This window comes from Aegilops tauschii, chromosome 1 (assembly GCF_002575655.3).
Source record: "Aegilops tauschii subsp. strangulata cultivar AL8/78 chromosome 1, Aet v6.0, whole genome shotgun sequence".
NCBI classification, from domain to species: domain Eukaryota; kingdom Viridiplantae; phylum Streptophyta; class Magnoliopsida; order Poales; family Poaceae; genus Aegilops; species Aegilops tauschii.
In genome coordinates, this window is record NC_053035.3 from 290629206 (window position 1) to 290653990 (window position 24785).

Here is a 24785-nt window from a genome sequence, read left to right on the forward strand (position 1 = left end):
AGCCATAGACATGAGTTGTCATTTGATTAACGGGATCACATCATTAGGAGAATGTTGTGATTGACTTGACCCATTCCGTTAGCTTAGCACTCGATCGTTTAGTATGTTGCTATTGCTTTCTTCATGACTTATACATGTTCCTATGACTATGAGATTATGCAACTCCCGTTTACCGGAGGAACACTTTGTGTGCTACCAAACGTCACAACGTAACTGGGTGATTATAAAGGTGCTCTACAGGTGTCTCCAAAGGTACTTGTTGGGTTGGCGTATTTCGAGATTAGGATTTGTCACTCCGATTGTCGGAGAGGTATCTCTGGGCCCACTCAGTAATACACATCACTATAAGCCTTGCAAACATTGTAACTAATGAGTTAGTTGCGGGATGATGTATTACGGAACGAGTAAAGAGACTTGCCGGTAACGAGATTGAACTAGGTATCGAGATACCGACGATCGAATCTCGGGCAAGTAACATACCGATGACAAACGGAACAACGTATGTTGTTATGCGGTCTGACCGATAAAGATCTTCGTAGAATATGTGGGAGCCAATATGAGCATCCAGGTTCCGCTATTGGTTATTGACCGGAGAGGTGTCTCGGTCATGTCTACATAGTTCTCGAACCCGTAAGGTCCGCACGCTTAACATTATGATGACGGTTATATTATGAGTTTATGTGTTTTGATGTACCGAAGGAGTTTGGAGTCCCGGATGAGATCGGGGACATGACGAGGAGTCTTGAAATGGCCGAGACGTAAAGATCGATATATTGGACGACTATATTCGGACTTCGGAAAGGTTCCGAGTGATTCGGGTATTTTTCGGAGTACCAGAGAGTTACGGGAATTCGTATTGGGCCTTAATGGGCCATACGGGAAAGGAGAGAAAGGCCCCAAAGGGTGGCCGCACCCCTCCCCATGGACTAGTCCGAATTGGACTAGGGAGGGGGGGCGCCCCCTTCCTTCTTTCTCCTTCTCCCTTCCCTTCTCCTATTCCAACAAGGAAAGGAGGAGTCCTACTCCCGGTGGGAGTAGGACTTCCCCCTTGGCGCGCCCTCCTCCTTGGCCGGCGGCCTCCCCCTTGCTCCTTTATATACGGGGGCAGGGGGGCACCGCATAGACACACAATTGATCAACGATCTTTTAGCCGTGTGCGATGCCCCCCTCCACCATATTACACCTCGATAATATCGTTGCGGAGCTTAGGCGAAGCCCTGCGTCAGTAGAACATCATCATCGTCACCACGCCGTCGTGCTGACGAAACTCTCCCTCAACACTCGGCTGGATCGGAGTTCGAGGGACGTCATCGAGCTAAACGTGTGCTGAACTCGGAGGTGCCGTGCGTTCGGTACTTGATCTGTCGGATCGTGAAGACGTACGACTACATCAATCGCGTTGTGTTAACGCTTCCGCTTTCGGTCTACGAGGGTACGTGGACAACACTCTCCCCTCTCGTTGCTATGCATCACCATGATCTTGCGTGTGCGTAGGAATTTTTTTGAAATTACTACGTTCCCCAACAGTGGCATCCGAGCCTGGTTTTATGCGTTGATGTTATATGCACGAGTAGAACACAAGTGAGTTGTGGGCGATATAAGTCATACTGCTTACCAGCATGTCATACTTTGGTTTAGCGGTATTGTGAGATGAAGCGGCCCGGACCGACATTACGCGTACACTTACGCGAGACTAGTTTCACCGTTGCGAGCACTCGTTGCTTAAAGGTGACTGGCGGGTTTCTGTCTCTCTCACTTTAGTTGAACCGAGTGTGGCTACGCCCGGTCCTTGCGAAGGTTAAAACAGCACCAACTTGACAAACTATCGTTGTGGTTTTGATGCGTAGGTAAGAACGGTTCTTGCTAAGCCCGTAGCAGCCACGTAAAACTTGCAACAACAAAGTAGAGGACGTCTAACTTGTTTTTGCAGGGCATGTTGTGATGTGATATGGTCAAGACATGATGCTATATTTTATTGTATGAGATGGTCATGTTTTGTAACCGAGTTATCGGCAATTGGCAGGAGCCATATGGTTGTCGCTTTATTGTATGAAATGCAATCGCCATGTAATTGTTTTACTTTATCAATAAGCGGTAGCGATAGTCGTAAAAGCAATAGTTGGCAAGACGACAACGATGCTACGATGGAGATCAAGGTGTCGCGCCGGTGACGATGGTGATCTTGACGGTGCTTCGGAGATGGAGATCACAAGCACAAGATGATGATGGCCATATCATATCACTTATATTGATTGCATGTGATGTTTATCTTTTATGCATCTTATCTTGCTTTGATTGACGGTAGCATTATAAGATGATCTCTCACTAAAATTTCAAGATAAAGTGTTCTCCCTGAGTATGCACCGTTGCGAAAGTTCTTCGTGCTGAGACACCACGTGATGATCGGGTGTGATAGGCTCTACGTTCAAATACAACGGGTGCAAAACAGTTGCACACGCAGAATACTCAGGTTAAACTTGACGAGCCTAGCATATGCAGATATGGCCTCGGAACACGGAGACCGAAAGGTCGAGCGTGAATCATATAGTAGATATGATCAACATAGTGATGTTCACCATTGAAACTACTCCATCTCACGTGATGATCGGACATGGTATAGTTGATATGGATCACGTGATCACTTAGAGGATTAGAGGGATGTCTATCTAAGTGGGAGTTCTTAAGTAATATGATTAATTGAACTTGAATTTATCATGAACTTAGTCCTGATAGTATTTTGCAAATTATGTTGTAGATCAATAGCTCGCGTTGTTGCTTCCCTGTGTTTATTTTTGATATGTTCCTAGAGAAAAATTATGTTGAAAGATGTTAGTAGCAAAGATGCGGATTGGATCCGTGATCTAAGGATTATCCTCATTGCTGCACGGAAGAATTATGTCCTTGATGCACCGCTAGGTGACAGACCTATTGCAGGAGCAGATGCAGACGTTATGAACGTTTGGCTAGCTCAATATGATGACTACTTGATAGTTTAGTGCACCATGCTTAACGGCTTAGAATCGGGACTTCAAAGACGTTTTGAACGTCATGGACCATATGAGATGTTCAGGAGTTGAAGTTAATATTTCAAGCAAATACCCGAGTTGAGAGATATGAAGTCTCCAACAAGTTCTATAGCTAAAAGATGGAGGAGAATAGCTCAAGCAGTGAGCATGTGGTCAGATTGTCTGGGTACTACAATCGCTTGAATCAAGTGGGAGTTGATCTTCCAGATAAAATAGTGATTGACAGAATTCTCTAGTCACCATCACGAAGTTAGCAGAACTTCGTGATAAACTATAGTATGCAAGGGATGACGAAAGTAATTCCCGAGCTCTTCGTGATGCTGAAATCGACGAAGGTAGAAATCAAGAAAAACATCAAGTGTTGATGGTTGACGAGACCACTAGTTTCAAGAAAAGGGCAAAGGGAAGAAGGGGAACATCAAGAAGAACGGCAAGCCAGTTGCTGCTCAAGTGAAGAAGCCTGAGTCTGGTCCTAAGCCTGAGACTAAGTGCTTCTACTGCAAAGGGACTGGTCACTGGAACTACCCCAACTATTTGGTGGATAAGAAGGATGGCAAAGTGAACAAAGGTATATTGGATATACATGTTATTGATGTGTACTTTACTATTGTTTATAGCAACCCCTCGGTATTTGATACTGGTTTAGTTGCTAAGAGTAGTAACTCGAAACGGGAGTTGCAGAATAAACAGAGACTAGTAAAAGGCGAGGTGACGATGTGTGTTGGAAGTAGTTCCAAGATTGATATGATCATCATCGCACACTCCCTATACTTTCGGGATTAGTGTTGAAACTAAATAAGTGTTATTTGGTGTTTGCGTTGAGCATGAATATGATTTGATCATGTTTGTTGCAATACATTTATTCATTTTAGAGAATAATTGTTGTTCTGTTTACATGAATAAAACCTTCTATGGTCATACACCCAATAAAATGGTTTGTTGGATCTCGATCGTAGTGATACACATATTCATAATAATGAAGCCAAAAAAATGCAAAGTTAATAATGATAGTGCAACTTATTTGTGGCACTGCCGTTTAGGTCATATTGGTGTAAAGCACATGCAGAAACTCCATACTGATGGGATTTTGGAATCACTTGATTATGAATCACTTGATGCTTGCGAACCGTGCCTCATGGGCAAGATGACTAAAACGCCGTTCTCCGGAACTATGGAGAGAGCAACAGATTTGTTGGAAATAATACATACAGATGTATGTGGTCCGATGAATATTGAGGCTCGTGGCGGATATCGTTATTTTCTCACCTTCACAGATGATTTGAGCAGATATGGGTATATCTACTTAATGAAACATAAGTCTTAAACATTTGAAAAAGTTCAAAGAATTTCAGAGTGAAGTTGAAAATCATCGTAACAAGAAAATAAAATTTCTACGATCTGATCGTGGAGGAGAATATTTGAGTTATGAGTTTGGCCTTCAGTTAAAACAATGTGAAATAGTTTCACTACTCACGCCACCTGGAACACCACGGTGTAATGGTGTGTCCGAACATCGTAACCGTACTTTATTAGATATGGTGCGATATATGATGTCTCTTACCGATCTACCACTATCGTTTTAGGGTTATGCATTAGAGACCGCTGCATTCACGTTAAATAGGGTACTATCTAAATCCGTTGAGACGACATCTTATGAACTGTGGTTTGGCAAGAAACCAAAGTTGTCATTTCTTAAAGTTTGGGGTTGCGATGCTTATGTGAAAAAGTTTCATCCTGATAAGCTCAAACCCAAATCGGAGAAATGTGTCTTCATAGGATACCCAAAGGAGACAGTTGGGTACACCTTCTATCATATATCCGAAGGCAAGACATTCTTTGCTAAGTATGGATCCTTTCTAGAGAAGGAGTTTCTCTCGAAAGAAGTGAGTGGGAGGAAAGTAGAACTTGATGAGGTAATTGTACCTGCTCCCTTATTGGAAATTAGTTCATTGCAGAAACCAGTTTCTGTGACGCCTATACCAATTAGTGAGGAAGTTAATGATGATGATCATGGAACTTCAGATCAAGTTATCACTGAACCTCGTAGGTCAACCAGAGTAAGATCCGCACCAGAGTGGTACGGTAATCCTGTTCCGGAGGTTATGTTACTAGACCATGACGAACCTACGAACTATGAAGAAGCGATGGTGAGCCCAGATTCCGCAAAATGGCTTGAGGCCATGAAATCTGAGATGAGATCCATGTATGAGAACAAAGTATGGACTTTGATTGACTTGCCCAATGATCGGCGAGCCATTGAGATTAAATGGATCTTCAAGAGGAAGACAGACGCTGATAGTAGTGTTACTATCTACAAAGCTAGAATGGTCGCAAAAGGTTTTCGACAAGTTTAAGGTGTTGACTACGATGAGAGTTTCTCACTCGTATCTATGCTTAAGTCTGTCCGAATCATGTTAGCAATTGCCGCATTTTATGAAATCTGGCAAATGGATAAACAAAACTGCATTCCTTAATGGATTTATTAAAGAAGAGTTGTATATGATGCAACCAGAAGGTTTTGTCAATCCTAAAGGTGCTAACAAAATATGCAAACTCCAGCGATCCATCTATGGACTAGTGCAAGCATCTCGGAGTTGGAATATACGCTTTGATAAGTTGATCAAAGCATATAGTTTTATACAGACTTGCGGTGAAGCCTGTATTTACAAGAAAGTGAATGGGAGCACTACAACATTTCTGATAAGTATATGTGAATGACATATTGTTGATCGGAAATAATGTAGAATTATTCTGCAAAGCATAAAGGAGTGTTTGAAAGGAGTTTTTCAAAGAAAGATCTCGGTAAAGCTGCTTACATATTGAGCGTCAAGATCTATAGAGATAGATCAAGACGCTTGATAAGTTTTTTCAATGAGTACATACCTTAATAAGATTTTGAAGTAGTTCAAAATGGAACAGTCAAAGAAAGAGTTTCTTGCCTGTGTTACAAGGTGTGAAATTGAGTAAGACTCAAAGCCCGACCACGACAGAAGACAGAAAGAGAATGAAAGTCATTCCCTATGCCTCGGCCATAGGTTCTATAAAGTATGCCATGCTGTGTACCAGATCTATTGTATACCCTACACTAATTTTGGCAAGGGAGTACAATAGTGATCTAGGAGTAGATCACTGGACAACGGTCAAAATTATCCTTAGTGGAATAAGGATATGTTTCTCGATTATGGAAGTGACAAAAGGTTCGTCGTAAAGGGTTACGTCGATGCAAGTTTTGACATAGATCTGGATGACTCTAAGTCTTGATCTAGATACATATTGAAAGTGGGAGCAATTAGCTAGAGTAGCTCCGTGCAGAGCATTGTAGACATAAATTTTTTGCAAAATACTTACGGATCTGAATGTGACAGACCTGTTGACTAAAATTATCTCATAAGCAAAACATGATCACACCTTAGTACTCTTTGGGTGTTAAGTCACATAAGCGATGTGAACTAGATTACTGACTCTAGTAAACCCTTTGGGTGTTGGTCACATGACGATGTGAACTATGGGTGTTAATCACATGGTGATGCGAACTATTGCTGTTAAATCACATGGCGATGTGAACTAGATTATTGACTCTAGTGCAAGTGGGAGACTGAAGGAAATATGCCCTAGAGGCAATAATAAAGTTATTATTTATTTCCTTATATCATGATAAATGTTTATTATTCATGCTAGAATTGTATTAACTGGAAACTTGATACATGTGTGAATACATAGACAAACACAGTGTCACTAGTATGCCTCTACTTGACTAGCTCGTTGATCAAAGATGGTTATGTTTCCTAGCCATAGACATGAGTTGTCATTTGATTAACGGGATCACATCATTAGGAGAATGTTGTGATTGACTTGACCCATTCCGTTAGCTTAGCACTCGATCGTTTAGTATGTTGCTATTGCTTTCTTCATGACTTATACATGTTCCTATGACTATGAGATTATGCAACTCCCGTTTACCGAAGGAACACTTTGTGTGCTACCAAACGTCACAACGTAACTGGGTGATTATAAAGGTGCTCTATAGGTGTCTCCAAAGGTACTTGTTGGGTTGGCGTATTTCGAGATTAGGATTTGTCACTTCGATTGTCGGAGAGGTATCTCTGGGCCCACTCAGTAATACACATCACTATAAGCCTTGCAAGCATTGTAACTAATGAGTTAGTTGCGGGATGATGTATTACGGAACGAGTAAAGAGACTTGCCGGTAACGAGATTGAACTAGGTATCGAGATACCGACGATCGAATCTCGGGCAAGTAACATACCGATGACAAAGGGAACAACGTATGTTGTTATGCGGTCTGACCGATAAAGATCTTCGTAGAATATGTGGGAGCCAATATGAGCATCCAGGTTCCGCTATTGGTTATTGACCGGAGAGGTGTCTCGGTCATGTCTACATAGTTCTCGAACCCGTAGGGTCCGCACGCTTAACGTTACGATGGCGGTTATATTATGAGTTTATGTGTTTTGATGTACCGAAGGAGTTCGGAGTACCGGATGAGATCGGAGACATGACGAGGAGTCTCGAAATGGCCGAGACGTAAAGATTGATATGTTGGACGACTATATTCGGACTTCGGAAAGGTTCCGAGTGATTCGGGTATTTTTCGGAGTACCGGAGAGTTACGGGAATTCGTATTGGGCCTTAATGGGCCAGACGGGAAAGGAGAGAAAGGCCCCAAAGGGTGGCCGCACCCCTCCCCATGGACTAGTCCGAATTGGACTAGGGAGGGGGGGTGCCCCCTTCCTTCTTTCTCCTTCTCCCTTCCCTTCTCCTATTCCAACAAGGAAAGGAGGAGTCCTACTCCCGGTGGGAGTAGGACTCCCCCCTTGGCGCACCCTCCTCCTTGGCCGGCGGCCTCCCCCTTGCTCCTTTATATATGGGGGCAGGGGGGCACCCCATAGACACACAATTGATCAACGATCTTTTAGCCGTGTACGGTGCCCCCCTCCATCATATTACACCTCGATAATATCGTTGCGGAGCTTAGGCGAAGCCCTCCGTCAGTAGAACATCATCATCGTTACCACGCCGTCGTGCTGACGAAACTCTCCCTCAACACTCGGCTGGATCGGAGTTCGAGGGACGTCATCGAGCTGAACGTGTGCTGAACTCGGAGGTGTCGTGCGTTCGGTACTTGATCGGTCGGATCGTGAAGACGTACGACTACATCAACCGCGTTGTGTTAACGCTTCCGCTTTCGGTCTACGAGGGTACGTGGACAACACTCTCCCCTCTCGTTGCTATGCATCACCATGATCTTGCATGTGCGTAGGAATTTTTTTGAAATTACTACGTTCCGCAACACGAGGCGCTAGGTTTACTCCCCTTCTTACGGGGAGCGGCTCTCCTTGCGGCTTTCTTAACCTTTCTGGCTTTCTTGGCAGCTTCATGGTCATACTTGACCTTCCAGAATTTATCATTAGCCTGTAAAATACAACAAAGGTTTTTGAAGTTAAGACGAAATCGTTAAAATGGAAGGTGAGGTGTTCAGGTCAATAGTTTACCGCTGGGGCCGGGTTAGCCTTGCAGAAAGGACTTAAGCCTGTTCTCTCGCAATCTGCCAGGCTCTCGTTCAGAAGAGACTTGGTCATGTCATCAATGACGTCCTTAGGTAAGTCGTTGGGACCGTGCCGAAGAGGATCATCCTTCCGGCCCGTATAATCGCACATTAAGCCGGGGCGGCGGCTTAAAGGAATCACCCGCCAGGCAATCCAGACCCGGACCAGATCAATGCCATTCAGGCAGTTCCCCAGAAGAGCTCTGATCTTGTTAATGGTGGGGGTAAGTGGCTGACGTTCAGCTTGAGATAGTTTATCTGGCAAGGGGTGATTTGATTCCAGACGCAGGGCGCGAAAGCCGGGGAGAGGATTCTCATCAGCCGGAGAAGTGTCTTGGCAGTAGAACCATGTCTGGTTCCAGTCTTTCGGGTGGCTTGGCGGCTCAGCATAAGGAAAGAGACAATCTATCCGTCGTTGGATTGAGATTCCACCGAGCTCCAGGCTGGGCCCATTGGCACATTCATTTTGGCGGTTCAGATAGAATAACTCTCTAAAGAGTAGCAAGCTGGGCTCTTCTCCAAGGTACACCTCACAGAACACTTGGAAGTTACAAATGTTTGACACGGAATTGGGTCCAATGTCTTGAGGTCGCATGTCGAAAAAGTGCAGAACATCTCTGAAGAATTTTGAGCTGGGAGGAGCAAAGCCCCGGCTCATGTGATCAGCAAATATGACAACCTCTCCGTCCTTGGGTTGAGGTCTCTCTTCAGACGGGTCAGGAGCACGATATGACATGACCTCTTTCTTGGGCAGGTAACCCGTTTTCACGAAGTCAGCTAAGGTGCTATCGGTGACGTTAGATCTAACCCAGTTGCATGTAATGGGTACCTTGGGAGACTTGGGCGGCATTGTGAAGGATGGAAGCCTATGACAAAATAAAATTTCCGGTTCAAATTTAAGCCGGAGGAAAGTTTCAGTTTAGTATTTAAGGTGGCGGCTTATGAAGGGGCCTAATGATATATGGCTAATTGTGTCAGATTATTTAAGCCGCTATGGATATCATGAGCAATTAAGTTATTTGAATCTATTATGAATGAGCCGGAATATTCATGAAGCATTGCCTTTTTTAAAGCCGGAGATATGAGCCGCCATAGCTAACAGATGCAATTTTTGCCTAAGTGTTGCACAAACAAGTTTCACAGATTGCAGTGATTATTTTGGATCAAACGGTTGTCCAGAAAAGAAAATTTCCTAGACCTAAAAACTGGTCCAGAGAAGCTCATAAGCTCCAGTGAGGTCTTTTTGCAAGTAAAAGGGGTCTACTAGTGTTGAAAATGGGTGCGAAACAACTACCGCAGGAGGTCTGTACTGTTTTTCGAATCAAAAGAAATCGCGGTGGAAGAACTATGAAGGAACTGAGATGAACTTCGAAGAACACGGAGAAAGCACGGAACCCTAATGCGGATCTGACGTTCGAGAAGAAGAAGACTTACGGTTGCAGGTTCACTGCGGAGAGTCGCCGCCGTTCTCTCGACCAGCTCAGGTTGATGCAGCGGCCGAGGCTGAGGAAGACGAGAGGCGCGGCGGCGGCGGAGCTCGGATTCTGGGGCGTTGAGAGGAGGTAGACGATGGAAAGGGAAGAGTGAGAGAGGACCCGGTCGGGCCTATTTATAAGGGACGGCTGATGAGTGGGTGCGAGAAACGAGGAGGCTGAAGACACGATTATCCAGCTGCAGAGGCGCCTCGATTTTCGGGATAGTTATTAAGATAAGGATCCGTTGAGATACGTTGGACAGAACGTGCGTTAATGGCGGATGACGTCACGGCGGGTTACCAAGAATCCAGAAGATGACGTCATGGCGGGTTATAACCTTTGCGCAAACAGAAGCCGGAAGATTTTTTCTTAAGGTATTGAAGATTGACATGAACCGGTTCAAATCAATCTGGGGCCTAATGTTGAGGATATAGCTACTGGTGTAACCCGCCCAAGATGGGCCGGGTTACGTTGCGACATCTCTTCATTCAGAAGCCCAAGGACAGGTTAAGGATGGCGGTTTAGTAATAGGTCTAAGGCCCAGAGGTGACTTAAGGCCCGTAGTGGTAAACCGCCGTTGTGGCATGACTTGTAGTGTAAGGCAAGAATAGTTAAGAGTCCAAGCCGGACATAGTTTATGAGCCGGCCGGGACTCTGAGAACCGCTGGGCGTTAACCTTTCTATATAAAGGGACGACCCGGCGGCGGTTAAGGACAAGGAACATCAGATCGATAGCCAGTCATAGCGGTTTAGCTCCCTGGTCATCGAAACCCCAAGTAATTCCACCTCAACTGGAGTAGGCTTTTACCTTCACCGTAAGGGGCCGAACAAGTATAACCTTCATGTCCTTTGTCCCGTTTAACCCCTTTAAGCTTCCTAGCTGCGATGGCTCCACGACTAAGTCCTTGCATGAGGACATCTGCCGTGACAATTCCACGACATTTACCATTGTCGAAATGTCTTGTAAACCGGGATTCCGAGACTGATCGGGTCTTCCTGGGAGAAGGTTTATCCTTCGTTGACCGTGAGAGCTTATAATGGGCTAAGTTGGGACACCCCTGCAGGGTATTATCTTTCAAAAGCCGTGCCCGCGGTTATGAGGCAGATGGGAATTTGTTAATGTCCGGTTGTAGAGAACTTGTCACTTGACCCAAATAAAATACATCAACCGTGTGTGTAGCCGTGATGGTCTCTTCTCGGCGCAGTCCGGGAAGTGAACACGGTTTGAGTTATGCTTGAACGTAAGTAGTTTCAGGATCACTTCTTGATCATTTCTAGCTTCACGACCGTTGCGTTGCTTCTCTTCTCGCTCTCACTTGCGTATGTTAGCCACCATATATGCTTAGTGCCTGCTGCAGCTCCACCTCTTTACACCATCCTTTCCTATTAAGCTTAAATAGTCTTGATCTCGCGGGTGTGAGATTGCTGAGTCCTCGTGACTCACAGATTCTACCAAAACAGTTGCAGGTGCCGACGATGCCAGTGCAGATGACGCAACCGAGCTCAAGTGGGAGTTCGACGAGGAACGTGGTCGTTACTATGTTTCTTTTCCTGATGATCAGTAGTGGAGCTCTGTTGGGACGATCGGGGATCTAATATTTGGGGTTATCTTATTTTCATTTGGATTTGACCGTAGTCGGTCCATGTGTGGATTTTGGATGATGTATGAATTATATTTATGTATCGTGTGAAGTGGCGATTGTAAGCCAACTCTCGTTATCCCATTCTTGTTCATTACATGGGATTGTGTGAAGATAACCCTTCTTGCGACAATACCACAATGCGGTTATGCCTCTAAGTCGTGCCTCGACACGTGGGAGATATAGCCGCATCGTGGGCGTTACAGCTACCCTCAACCAGTTCCTCGCAAATCAGCCCAAGTCTTTCAGCTACCGTGCCGAGGCCACAGACGCCGATGATTGGCTCATGGACATCAACAAGCATTTTGAATGTAGCAATGTTAGGCCTGAGGACTTTGTCAAGTTCGCTTCTTTTCAACTCAAGGATCAAGCTGCCGAGTGGTATCAACAATACAAAGATTCCAGAGGAGGTCGTGTGATTACCTGGGATGATTTCCGCCGAGACTTCAAAACTCACCACATTCCACAAGGTGTTGTTGAGAGTAAGCGTGAGGAGTTCCGCAATCTCAAGCAAGGCAGCATGTCCGTGTATCAATACAATACTCAGTTTCAGAAACTCGCTCGCTTCGCTAAGCAAGACGTTCCTGATGAAAAGAGCATGATCTATCAATTCAGAGGTGGCCTCAGAGATGATCTGCAATTACCTCTTGTGCTTTTTGAGCCGACCAAGTATGATGATTTGTACAACATGGCACTGAAACAAGAGGCTGCTCAGCTCAAGTGTGAGGCTTCTAAGAAGAGAGTCAGGGACGCAGTTCAGTCTTCTTCTTCCTCACTAGTGGCTGCTAAGCAACAGAAGTTCTGGTTGCCTCCTCCTCCTCCGTTTCGTCAGCCTTTCCAGCAGAAGAACAAAGGTGGCCATGGATCTTCCCACTCATCCAACCCTGGCTATCAGAACAAGTCTCAGAATCAAGCTCCAAAGTCCAATGCTCCTTATCATCGTCCACTCTCAGAGGTGACTTGCAACAAGTGTCAGCAAAAAGGTCACTATGCTAACAAGTGTTTCAACCAAAGGCGTCTTCCGCCTCCTCCTCCTGTGAGATATTCTAGCAATGTAGTGGTCAAGCATAACCCCAAGTCTGCAAAGGTGAACATGATGAATGCAGCTCAAGCGGAGGAATCTACTGATGTGATAATGGGTAATCTCTCAGTTAATGATATTCCTGCAAAAGTCTTATTTGATACTGCTGCTTCGCTTTGCTTCATGTCAAGACCGTTTTTTGCCAAGCATGAATTCACTTGTTCACATCTGGGTAAACCCATGGATGTCGTTTCTCCGGGGAAACGTTTGAGTTCTAGTTTGGTGGTTCCGGATGTTTCCATCAAGATGGGAAACTATAAATTTCTGTCTTCTCCAATTGTTCTTGGTGACTCGGATATTGATCTAATTTTCGGGATGGACTGGCTTTCTAAGCACAAGGCTCAACTTGATTGTGCTGCCAGGGAAATTCAATTGACACACTCTTTTGAGGATGTTATCATCTATGCCGCTTGTGATGAAACCATTCGGTTGTTTTCTCTCAATGAGAAGGGCGAGTTGGATGCTATTTCTCAAATTGCAGTCGTTTGTGAGTATCAAGATGTCTTTCCAGAAGAGCTTCCGGGTATGCCTCCTCTCCGGCTAGTTGAGTTCTTTATCGACCTTAAGCCTGGCACTGAACCCGTTTGCAAGCGTCCTTACAAGCTTGGACCCAAGGAGCTGAAAGAATTGAAGAAACAGCTCGATGAACAAGAGCGTCTGGGTTTGATCAGACCGAGTTCATCTCTGTGGGGTTGTGGTGTTCTTTTTGTCCAAAAGAAGGATGGCACGGACCGACTTTGTGTCGACTACCGTCCATTGAACAAGAAGACAATCAAGAACAAGTATCCACTTACCAACATCAATGAGCTATTCGAGCAACTTAAAGGAGCTAAAGTATTCTCCAAGCTTGACCTTCGTATGGGTTATCATCAGATTCGCATTCGTGAAGAAGATATTCCCAAGACAGCATTCAGAACAAGGTTTGGTTCTTATGAATATACTGTCATGTCTTTCGGCCTTGTCAATGCTCCTCCAACATTCTCTCGGATGATGAATTTTATCTTCAACCCCTATACCAATGAATTCGTCCTGGTGTATCTCGATGATATCTTGGTCTTCTCCAAGAATAAGAAGGATCATGCCAAACATTTGCGATTGGTGCTCGACAAGCTCAGAGAGTATCAATTCTATGCGAAGTTTTCAATATGTGAGTTTTGGCTCGATGAAGTTCTATACCTTGGTCATATCATCTCTGCCAAGGGCATCGCTGTTAATCCCGAGAAGGTGTCTGCAATTGTGAATTGGGAACCTCCTCAGAATGTCAAGCAGCTCCGCAGTTTCCTTGGTCTTGCAAGCTATTGCCGAAGATTCGTTGAGAGTTTCTCTAAGATTGCAAAGCCTCTTTCCAACCTCCTCCAGAAGCATGTGAAGTATGTCTGGTCTCCTGAGTGTGACGTTGCTTTCAACACTCTCAAAGAGAAACTCGTCACAGCTCCTGTCTTGACTCCTCCTGACGAATCCAAGCCATTCGAAGTTTTCTGTGATGCTTCTCTTCAAGGTCTCGGTGCTGTGTTAATGTTAGAGAAGAAAGTTGTGGCCTATACCTCTCGTCAGTTGAAGCCCAACAAAAAGAAATACCCCACTCACGATCTTGAGTTGGCGGCAGTTGTCCATGCATTAATAACATGGAGACATCTCTTGTTGGGAAGAAAAGTGGACATATTCACCGATCACAAGAGTCTCAAGTACATCTTCACTCAGCCAAACTTCAACCTCAGGCAGACTCGATGGGTCGAGATGATTCAAGAGTACAATCCGAGTATTGAATATACTCCAGGCAAGGCCAATGTCATTGCAGATGCTTTGAGCAGGAAGGCTTATTGCAACAGCCTAATTCTCAAGCCATTTCAACCGGACCTTTGTGAAGCTTTCCACAAGCTGAATCTCCAAGTTGTTCCTCAAGGCTTTCTTGCCAACCTCATAGTCTCTCCTACTTTGGAAGATCAAATTTGTGAGGCACAACTCCTGGATACCATGGTGAAGAAGGTGAAACGTGGCATTGGCAAGGGTCTTTCCAAATACAAGTGCTATCGCATTGATGACAAAGACACTTTATTCTTCGAGGACCGGATTGTGGTTCCTAAAGGTGATCTAAGGAAAGTCATTATGAACGAGGCACACAATTCTCTTCTTTCCATTCATCCTGGAAGTACAAAGATGTACCATGACCTCAAGCAGTCGTATTGGTGGACTCGAATGAAGTGAGAAATCGCTCAATTCGTGAATGAATGTGATGTCTGTCGAAGAGTGAAAGCAGAACACCAACGACCAGCTGGTCTCCTCCAACCTCTTGCTATTCCAGAATGGAAGTTTGATCATAATGAAATGGACTTCGTGACTGGATTTCCCAAGTCCAAGCGTGGAAATGATGCTATCTCCGTTGTCATTGACAAGCTTATAAAAGTGGCTCATTTCCTTCCAATCAAAGAATCTATCACAGCGGCTCAGTTGGCAGAGCTATACACCTCCAGGATTGTCTCCTTGCACGGCATTCCACAATTGATATCTTCAGATTGTGGAAGCATCTTCACTTCTAAGTTCCGGGACTCCTTCCAGAAGGCCATGGGCACCAACATTCGCTTCAGCACAGCTTTCCATCCTCAACCTAGTGGCCAAGTCGAGCGAGTCAATCAAACTCTTGAAGATATGCTCAGGGCTTGTGTCATTTCCTTTGGGATGAAGTGGGAAAATTGCCTCCCATATGCCGAGTTCTCCTACAACAACAGCTTCCAAGCGAGTTCGGGCAAGGCTCCATTCGAGATTCTCTATGGCAGAAAGTGCCGTACTCCTCTCAATTGGTCAGAGACTGGTGAACACCAACTTCTTGGCAATGACTTAATCACAGAGGCTGAAGAAATGTGTAGAGTCATCCGTGAAAATCTCAAAGCCGCGCAATCGCGCCAGAAGAGTTACTATGATAACAAGCACCGTGATTTGGCTTTCGAGATCAGAGACCATGTCTACCTCCGCGTCTCTCCAATGAAAGGCACTCGTCGCTTCGGTATCAAAGGGATGCTTGCCCCTAGATACGTGGGTCCTTTCAAGATCATTGGCAAAAGAGGCGACCTCGCCTATCAACTTGAGCTTCCCTCCAACTTCGCGAACGTGCACGATGTGTTCCACGTGTCACAGCTTCGGAAGTGCTTCAAGACTCCTGAGCGCACCATCAACTTCAAAGAGATTGATCTCCAAGAAGATCTGTCTTATCATGAGCACCCCATTGCTATTCTTGAAGAAACCGAGCGCAAGACTCGCAACAAGTCAATCAAATTCCTGAAAGTGAAGTGGTCACACCATTCCGACCGAGAAGCCACCTGGGAGCGCGAGGACCACCTCCGTTCTGAATATCCGGAGTTCTTTCAGTCCTAGATCTCGGGACGAGATCCTCTCGTAGTGGTGGAGTGTTGTAACACCCCGGATGTAACGTTCCATATTTGTAACTCCAACTCTTGCAATTTTCGGCTATGTGTTATGATATTCCCTCCGTGGTCGGTTTTTGTTTTTCGTGTTGCATTTTGTTCATGTCATGTATCTCATATCATGTCATCATGTGCATTGCATTTGCATACGTGTTCGTCTTATGCGTCCGAGCATTTTCCCCGTTGTCCGTTTTGCAATCCGACACTCCCACGTGCACCGTCGCACCCCTCTTGTTTGTTTTCGTGAGCGGGTGTTAAACATTCTCGGAATGGACCGAGGCTTGCCAAGTGGCCTTGGGATAACACCGGAAGAGCACCTGTCAAGTTTCGTTCCATTTGGAGGTCGTTTGGTGCTCCAACGGTTAATCGGGTAACCGCAAAGTCCTTTTGTGTGTTGCAGCAAAACCCCCCTCCAAACAGCCCAATAACCCTTCTAAGCCCCCTCCATGCTCTCGGTCGTTCGATCACGATCGTGTGGGCGAAAACCGCACTCCATTTGGAGTCTCCTAGCTCCCTCTAGCTACAAATAGGTGATCCCCCCGATATTTTCACGCAGATCAAACCCTAACCCCGCTCCCTCCGCGCGCCGGACACGTCCGGTCCGTGCCGGACAAACTGCGCCGCCGCCCTCGCCCACAGACGCCGCGCCACGTGGCGCCCGTACGCCGCCGCCGCCGCCGAAGCCCGCCGGGCCCGTCTGCTGGCCCCCGCGGCCCGCGTCCCCGCACCCGCGGCCGCCCGCGCCCGCCAGCGCCTCCCACGGCTCCCCCGCGCCCCGGATCTCCGCCGCCGGCGAGCTCCCCCGCCGCCATCGCCGGTGCTCCCCGCCGCTCTGCCGTCTTCCGTCCCCGCGCCCGAGCATGCCCGCGCCCACCTCCCCGTCGCCCGCCGCCGGCGCCTTCCTCCTCCCTCTCCGGTACATCGCCGCCCTTCCCCGGCTCCAACTCCGGCGAGCTCGGCGACCGCGCGCCCGAGCCGCGCCAGATCCAGATCCACCGAACGGCTGACTTCTCCCCCCCCCCCCCCCGAAATTCTCCAAGTCCTGAAAATATATTGCATTATGTGCTCATGTTCATCGCATCATATCTCTTTACATACGGCTCCGTTTTGCATGCATGATATATCGAAATATTCGTCTGGAGATTCTCTTCATTTTGTTCCATTGTGACATGCTCATTTGAGTTCATCTTGATGCCCAAATCTCTGGTGCAAGAGTGCTATATGATGTTTACTGCTGTCTGTTAACAGAACTTGGTGATTTGTTATTTTTGTTGCATTTAATGTGTGCATCTTATGAGTATGAGCTCTAGATGTGTTTTGATATATGCCATGCCATATTTACAGAGGTGTATGCCATGTATTTTTGTGATCTATATGGTGACTAGCACAAGCATGCAAGCTAGGCTTCGTGATGTTTCTGTTTTCAGGGACAGGATTTTCACCAAGTCTGTTACTGCTGTTATTTTGTTGCTATATATCCTTGTGGCTACAGTGAGATCCATGTTTATTTTGAGTATGTTCAGTAAGGATGTTTTGTAGATATAATTGTTCTCTATCCATACATTCCCCTGTTTGCAATTATGGAGTGCCATAGCATGTCGTAATCTTGCTCTACTTTTGCTATAAAATATTCCTGGCAGATTGTTAACATGATATTCATTTTTGCAAAGGTTGTTGTAGTTGATCCTTTCATGCTATGAACTTTCTCTTGCCATGGTTAGCTTCATAAACATTCCATATTGCTGTAGGTATGCTTGTTTTGTCATGCATTGCCTTGTGATGAGTGAATCAAGTTCACCAAGATGCCTTCATAATTCTGTTTACTGACATGCTCTGTTTTCTGCCAAGTCTGAAACCTGTTAACGTAACTTGCTATGTTTACATGGGTGCCATCATATCTTCTGGTCTTTTTTGGATCATGGTCAGTAAGGGACTTTTATTCTATGAATTTAGTAGATTTAGTCCATGCGTTGTTTTGATATGTTAGGTTCCTGTAGCATGTGTTTTTCTTGCTCTGAACATTGCTACCTGATGCTGTTTCTGCCATGTCCAGTAATTTCACCAAGTCTGTGAACCTGATATTTTTTGCACTTTTGCCATGGTTGTTTGAATCTGTTATTTTGTGATCTAGCCGTAGCTCAGTGTTCATCTTTTGTCAAGCATCTCCAGTAGATTACAGCCATATGCTTTTTTGCTATGTTGGGGTGCTGTAGCATAGTTACTTGATGTATTCGAAGTGATATCATGCTGTTAATCGCAGATTCGTGTCATTCTTGTTTTGCTTGCCATTTGCAAACCGTGCATCCGTTTCCGGTGATCTTTATATCGATTTCGACCGAAATCATCTCATCTTTCCAGTGGCATACTTGGTTTTCCAAGTTACTGCCTTGTTCATCCTTTTTCTTCCGGAGCACGCATACGCATCGCATACCACATCTCGCATATCATGCATGTTTTGCATCATGTTGCTTGTGCATTTCCCGTGATTGATTGTGGTTCCGTCGCTTGTGTTCTTGCTGTGGGTAGAGCCGGGAGACGAGTTCATGAACGAGGAACCTGTTGAGTACGCTTACGAGGATCAAGCTTTCGACAACTCTGAGAACCTTGCAGGCAAGATGACCATACCCTCGAAATCACTTCTATCTTTGCTTTGCTAGTTGTTCGTTCTATTGCTTTGCTGCGCTACCTACCACTTTCTATATCATGCCTCCCATATTGCCATGTCAAGCCTGTAACCATCTTTTCCTAGCAAACCGTTGTTTGGCTAAGTTACCGCTTTTGCTCAGCCCTTCTTATAGCGTTGCTAGTTGCAGGTGAAGTTGAAGTTGGTTCCATGTTGGAACATGGATATTTTGGAATATCACAATATCTCGTATTTAATTAATGCATCTATATATTTGGTAAAGGGTGGAAGGCTCGCCCTTATGCCTGGTGTTTTGTTCCACTCTTGCCGCCCTAGTTTCCGTCATACCGGGTATTATGTTCCTTGAGTTTGCGTTCCTTACGCGGTTGGGTGATTTATTGGACCCCCTTGACAGTTCGCCTTGAATAAAACTCCTCCAGCAAGGCCCAACCTTGGTTTTACCATTTGCCACCTAAGCCTTTTCCCTTGGGTTTTCGCGAGCCCGAGGGTCATCTTTATTTTAGACCCCCCCGGGCCAGTGCTCCTTCGAGTGTTGGTCCGAACCGAGCAGCCTGCGGGGCCACCTCGGGGAAACTCGAGGCCTGGTTTTACTAGTAGCTTGACTTATCCGGTGTGCCCTGAGAACGAGATATGTGCAACTCCTATCGGGATTTGTCATCGCATCGGGCGGCTTTGCTGGTCTTGTTTTACCATTGTCGAAATGTCTTGTAAACCGGGATTCCAAGACTGATCGGGTCTTCCTGGGAGAAGGTTTATCCTTCGTTGACCGTGAGAGCTTATAATGGACTAAGTTGGGACACCCCTGCAGGGTATTATCTTTCGAAAGCCGTGCCCGCGGTTATGAGGCAGATGGGAATTTGTTAATGTTCGGTTGTAGAGAACTTGACACTTGACTTAATTAAAATACATCAACCGCGTGTGTAGCCGTGATGGTCTCTTCTCGGCGGAGTCCGGGAAGTGAACACGGTTTGACTTATGCATGAACGTAAGTAGTTTCAGGATCACTTCTTGATCATTTCTAGCTTCGCGACCGTTGCGTTGCTTCTCTTCTCGCTCTCATTTGCGTATGTTAGCCACCATATATACTTAGTGCCTGCTGCAGCTCCACCTTTACACCATCCTTTCCTATAAGCATAAATAGTCTTGATCTCGTGGGTGTGAGATTGCTGAGTCCTCGTGACACACAGATTCTACCAAAACAGTTGCAGGTGCCGACGATGCCAGTGCAGATGACGCAACCGAGCTCAAATGGGAGTTCAACGAGGAACGTGGTGGTTACTATGTTTCTTTTCCTGATGATCAGTAGTGGAGCCCAGTTGGTACGATCGGGGATCTAGCATTTGGGGTTATCTTATTTTCATTTGGATTTGACCGTAGTCGGTCTATGTGTGGATTTGGATGATGTATGATTTAATTTATGTATTGTGTGAAGTGGCGATTGTAAGCCAACTCTCGTTATCCCATTCTTGTTCATTACATGGGATTGTGTGAAGACGACCCTTCTTGCGACAAAACCAAAATGCGGTTATGCCTCTAAGTCGTGCCTCGACACGTGGGAGGTATAGCCGCATCGTGGGTGTTACAGTCTCCCCGAGGTTGACATACCTCGCGCCATCGCCGCGAGCCTCCCGCCGTACACGTCGAGCTCCTCGCCGTCCGCCATCTTCATCCGGTCGAATTCACCGCGTAGCGTCCGCAGCCTCGCCGCGCGGACCCGATCGGCGCCGATGAACCTCACCTTCAGGGAGTCCCATACCTCCCTGGCGGTGAGCTTTGTCGACACCTGCAGCAGCACATCCTCCGGCAACGCACCGAGGAGCAATGCGCGTGCCATCTTGTCCTTCTTGGCGTTCACCGCCGCGTCGCCTGGCGCCACCGCCTCCCATACGGTATAGACGTCGAGGATCGCCTGCGCCTTGATGGCCCAGACTGTGTAGTTGTCCACGGTCAGCATCGGCATCGCCATCGTCGCCGATCCGCCCGCACCGCTGCCGTGTGGGACGAGCGCCATGGTCGCCGGTGATCGCCCGAACCGAAGCTCTGTATACCAATTGTTAGAACCGCTCTCTCACACGGATGGATGGAGGTAGAAGAAGGAGCACTTTTAGTGACCAACGCCCCGGCGTGTGTTCTTTTCTTCTCACGATACCAGCTCACCTCAAACATGTACAAACCGGCTGGTTTTGTAGCCCAGCAGCAACGCAACACCTACGCTTCTTACGCACCCACGAACATGCCCAGCTACATCAGGCGATCTGCTCGGTCTTCACGCACGACGCGGCCGCCGCTGCTAACAGCCAAACTACTAAACAACAACTAATACATGCATGCATGCCCGTCTAGCTAGCTAATAACTCACACCACCACGTCACACACGCACGCACACCTACGCCACGTCGCCGCTGCGTCCCATGCGTCCCGCCCGTCCCGCGCGCCACCGACACGCCCGACGAACCCGACGAGCCTGACGGCACAAGTGTGTCCCGCCCATCCCGCGCGCACCCGATGCGCCCGACGAGCCCGACCACACATGCCGTGGCTTATTCCAACACGGAGTCGGAGCGGGCCAGGAGCCGCTGCCATCCGCGCCGCCGGTGGCATTTATAACCTGGGCGAAGCAGGAGGCGAAATCGGAAGATTCGCAGCGCAGTGCAAGGTGGGAGTGCGTGGTGGGTTTGATGCCCACCAGAGTTCCATCGCCGCCGAAGCGAGTGGATCTGCTGCCCTTCCTCTCGTCGGAACTGGCGATGGACTGAGAGCACCAGAGCAGGGGGGCAGATGTAGTGATTTGTCGGCTGCCTCGCCCGTGAGGGGTGGCGCGGAAGATCCTCCGCCTTCCACAATGGGTGGACGCTTTTGGAGATTGTGTGATCTGGAAGAAGAAGAGTTGGGCTCAGAAGATGAGGAAGATATAGCTGTTGTTGCTCCTCAACCTGCTACTTTTGGGGACGCTTTGCAGCAAGCTAAGAGGATGAAGAAGAAGAAGGATGCTCGTAGTCAGGGGAGATCGAAATTGGACTTGTTGGCTAGCAACCTGAAGCGTAATCGAGACACAGATAGATGAGATGCACCAATTCTGCCAGAGTTCAGGTACGTACACTCGCCTGGAAGTCGCAGGACTGTATCACCCATTGTTCATTGTCAGAATTCAGTTTGTAGTTGTAGTAATTGGTTTCAGAAATTTAGGAGGAAACTTTTTTTTTGCGGGAGAATTCAGGAGGAAAACTATAGATGTAGGCAATGCTGATGAGCCAAACTGGCTACCTAGAGGGAGAAATGGCAAAGTTTATACCCCAGTAACCTATAGGCTCACCGGTGTGCCGCTTACCGCTCGTTCTCCGGCAAGGCAGATTGGGGATACAGGGGATGATATTGTGCTGAGAGGGGAAATTTTCATTTTCATTCGTACTGTGGACCGTTTTGTGTTTGCCGGCAGTTGGGCTGGGCTAGAGAGAGGCTGGGAGAGCACATGAGTGATGGGGGTGGGGTAGTTGGGGAGAAACAAACCACCAACCCTAATCCTTCCTTGAGCTCGAACCTTTCCCATCTCTGGTGCCGCCGCCCAGCCGTCTCGACGAACTCAGTGGGTGAAGAAAATCTGATGGGAGATCGCTTTGGATTTGATCGTGGAGGGGAGAGAATGTATGGTGGTGGGGGAAGAGGGAGAGGGGTCGATAGGATTTATCGTGAGTACAACTACAATCAACAATTCCAGCCACGTCTCCCTCCCAGAAATTTCTGAAACAACATTTTCCAGAACAACTGCTATCGTCCAAGAGATCAAAGCTATCAGGACAAAGGTTTTGAGGCGTGTTTCTGTGGAGGCAATGCTCAGTATCGACGCTAGCCACCAATGCAGGGGGTAATACTGGCTCCAATCCTACGGTGTCCAAACAGTCAGGGGTTGTGGCATCCTCATATTCGAAGAAAACTAGATATCAAGGGGGAGTAGGTGCTGGTAAGGCATCAGATCAGACTAAATCTAGCTCGGCATGTGGGGGTGTTACGGGGGATGGAAATATTTCACGTGCTTCTTCTGGTAAAGTTGCGCCCTTGGAGAAAATTGTTTGTCACAAATGTGGAGTCAAAGGTCATTGCTCAAAAGGATGTGAGGTTAAATTTAAGTGTGTCATCTGCTCAAAGGATTCACATATTGCAGACTTCTGTGCTTGGCTTCATCAGAAGAAACTAGTTGCCACTCTGGTGGGTTTTGGAGGTGAAGGGCTTGGCTGTTTCATTTCTGGACATGTCAAAGATCTTGGGTCAAGTGAAAACAATGATGCAGTGGCTTTGGTGAGACGTAGGGAAGGTTCTGATGTTAACTTCGATGTTGAACAGTTGGTTAGGTGCTTAGCCAAAACATACCCATGGAGATGGGACTGAAAGCTAAGAAGGTCACTGAGACAACCTTTTTGGTAAACTATCCTTCTATGGCCAAGATAAATGAAGCTGCTATATATGACTGGGTGCCTTTGAAGGGTGGAACCATTATGGTTAATGCCAAAATTTGTAATGATGACTCACTGGTAGTGGGAAGTATGTATGTGGTTTGGGTTAAAGCAAAAGTTGTTCCCAAGACACTCAAGAATTTCCATGGTTTACATGAGGTGGGATCAATGCTGGGGTGACTCAAGAAGTGGATATGGTCACCTTCAAGGAATCTTCCTGGTAAGGATAAAAGTAGTTGTAGTAGATCACAATAAAATACCAAGGTGGACTAAGCTCACTACCCCAATGTTGATGGTATATATAATTTTCTTTGAACTACCTAGAGAGTAATGTGGAAGAAGGATGGATGAAATATGAGAATGGATTGTCTCAAGGTTTTGAAGATTGGATGGATTTCCAAGAGGAGGAGGATCTTGTAAGAGACCCAAAAAAAGCTAAGACAAGTGAGGGTGATGCAGGGGTAAATAAGATTTGTGCTAGTACCAGAACTAAAATGACTCTGGAGCAGAGAGAGGCTTAAATCAGAGCTCAAAATGAAGTGGATCTTGCTCAATGCCAAAAGGAAATGATGTGACAGAAGGGGAAAATACAATTTCAGATTCTTCCTCGGTGAATGTTGGATAAAATGTGGTAGATGCAGAAAGAGTACATTTATCTGATGATGACATTTAAAAAGAGGAGAATGGCTCCCAATCTATCAGCTTAGGATAGAAACTGGGGATCTCTCTGGATGATGTGCAAGAAACTCAGGTTGCAGGAATTCAAAGGCACAAAGAAAATGAGGTGGATGGCCAGAGATACAGTGGGAGAATTGCATCAAAACACAATGATGATATACCAATGCTGGACAAGGCTATGGCTTTAGCTAGAACAAAAAACCTGCCTGGACATGAAGGTATGAACACAAGTACTTCACTTTCTGTTCTTAACACTAACAATGCTAGTTTGATTCAGATGACATGGCTACTTGGTGTAGACTTGGGTATCTCTTTAGACATGATTGAGCATAATATGGGTTGGATAAAAAGTAGTGAGAAAGCTAGGTTGGAATTATTTCTAGCTAGTAAAAGGAAAAAATGAACAAAAAGTCTGAACCAGAGATCCTAAAGCCTGAGGATTTGGACTCTATTCTGATGGAAATAATGAATAAGAGTGATGAGGAAGAGGGAGAAGGTGAAACACAGGAAACATCAAGTGTTGACTGGGCTGATTTTAGGGGGCTTTTAGACTAGCTAACAGACCTACTTTTGAGGTTGTTGAAGTTAAAACCCTGTGAAAACAGTCTTGAGGAAGAGGAGAAAGAGGAAGGTAGTTTGAGGAGTGGACTTGGTGGTGTATCTTTTATGTTTACAAAATGTTGAGGGGTCTTGTATATAATAGTAGGGGTTTGGGTGATGTGGAGAAAAGAAAATTCATTAGGGATCAAATTAATAAGAATAGTTCGGATTTTGTTGGCATTTAGGAGACTATGAAGAAGAGTTTTAC

At 46.2% G+C, this 24785-nt stretch overlaps 1 pseudogene; it reads right to left on the reverse strand.

Annotated features, from left to right (window-relative positions):
• Positions 1–20605, reverse strand: part of LOC141039331 (uncharacterized) — a 47362-nt pseudogene extending 26757 nt beyond the window's left edge.
• Positions 20606–24785: the final 4180 nt, after the last annotated feature.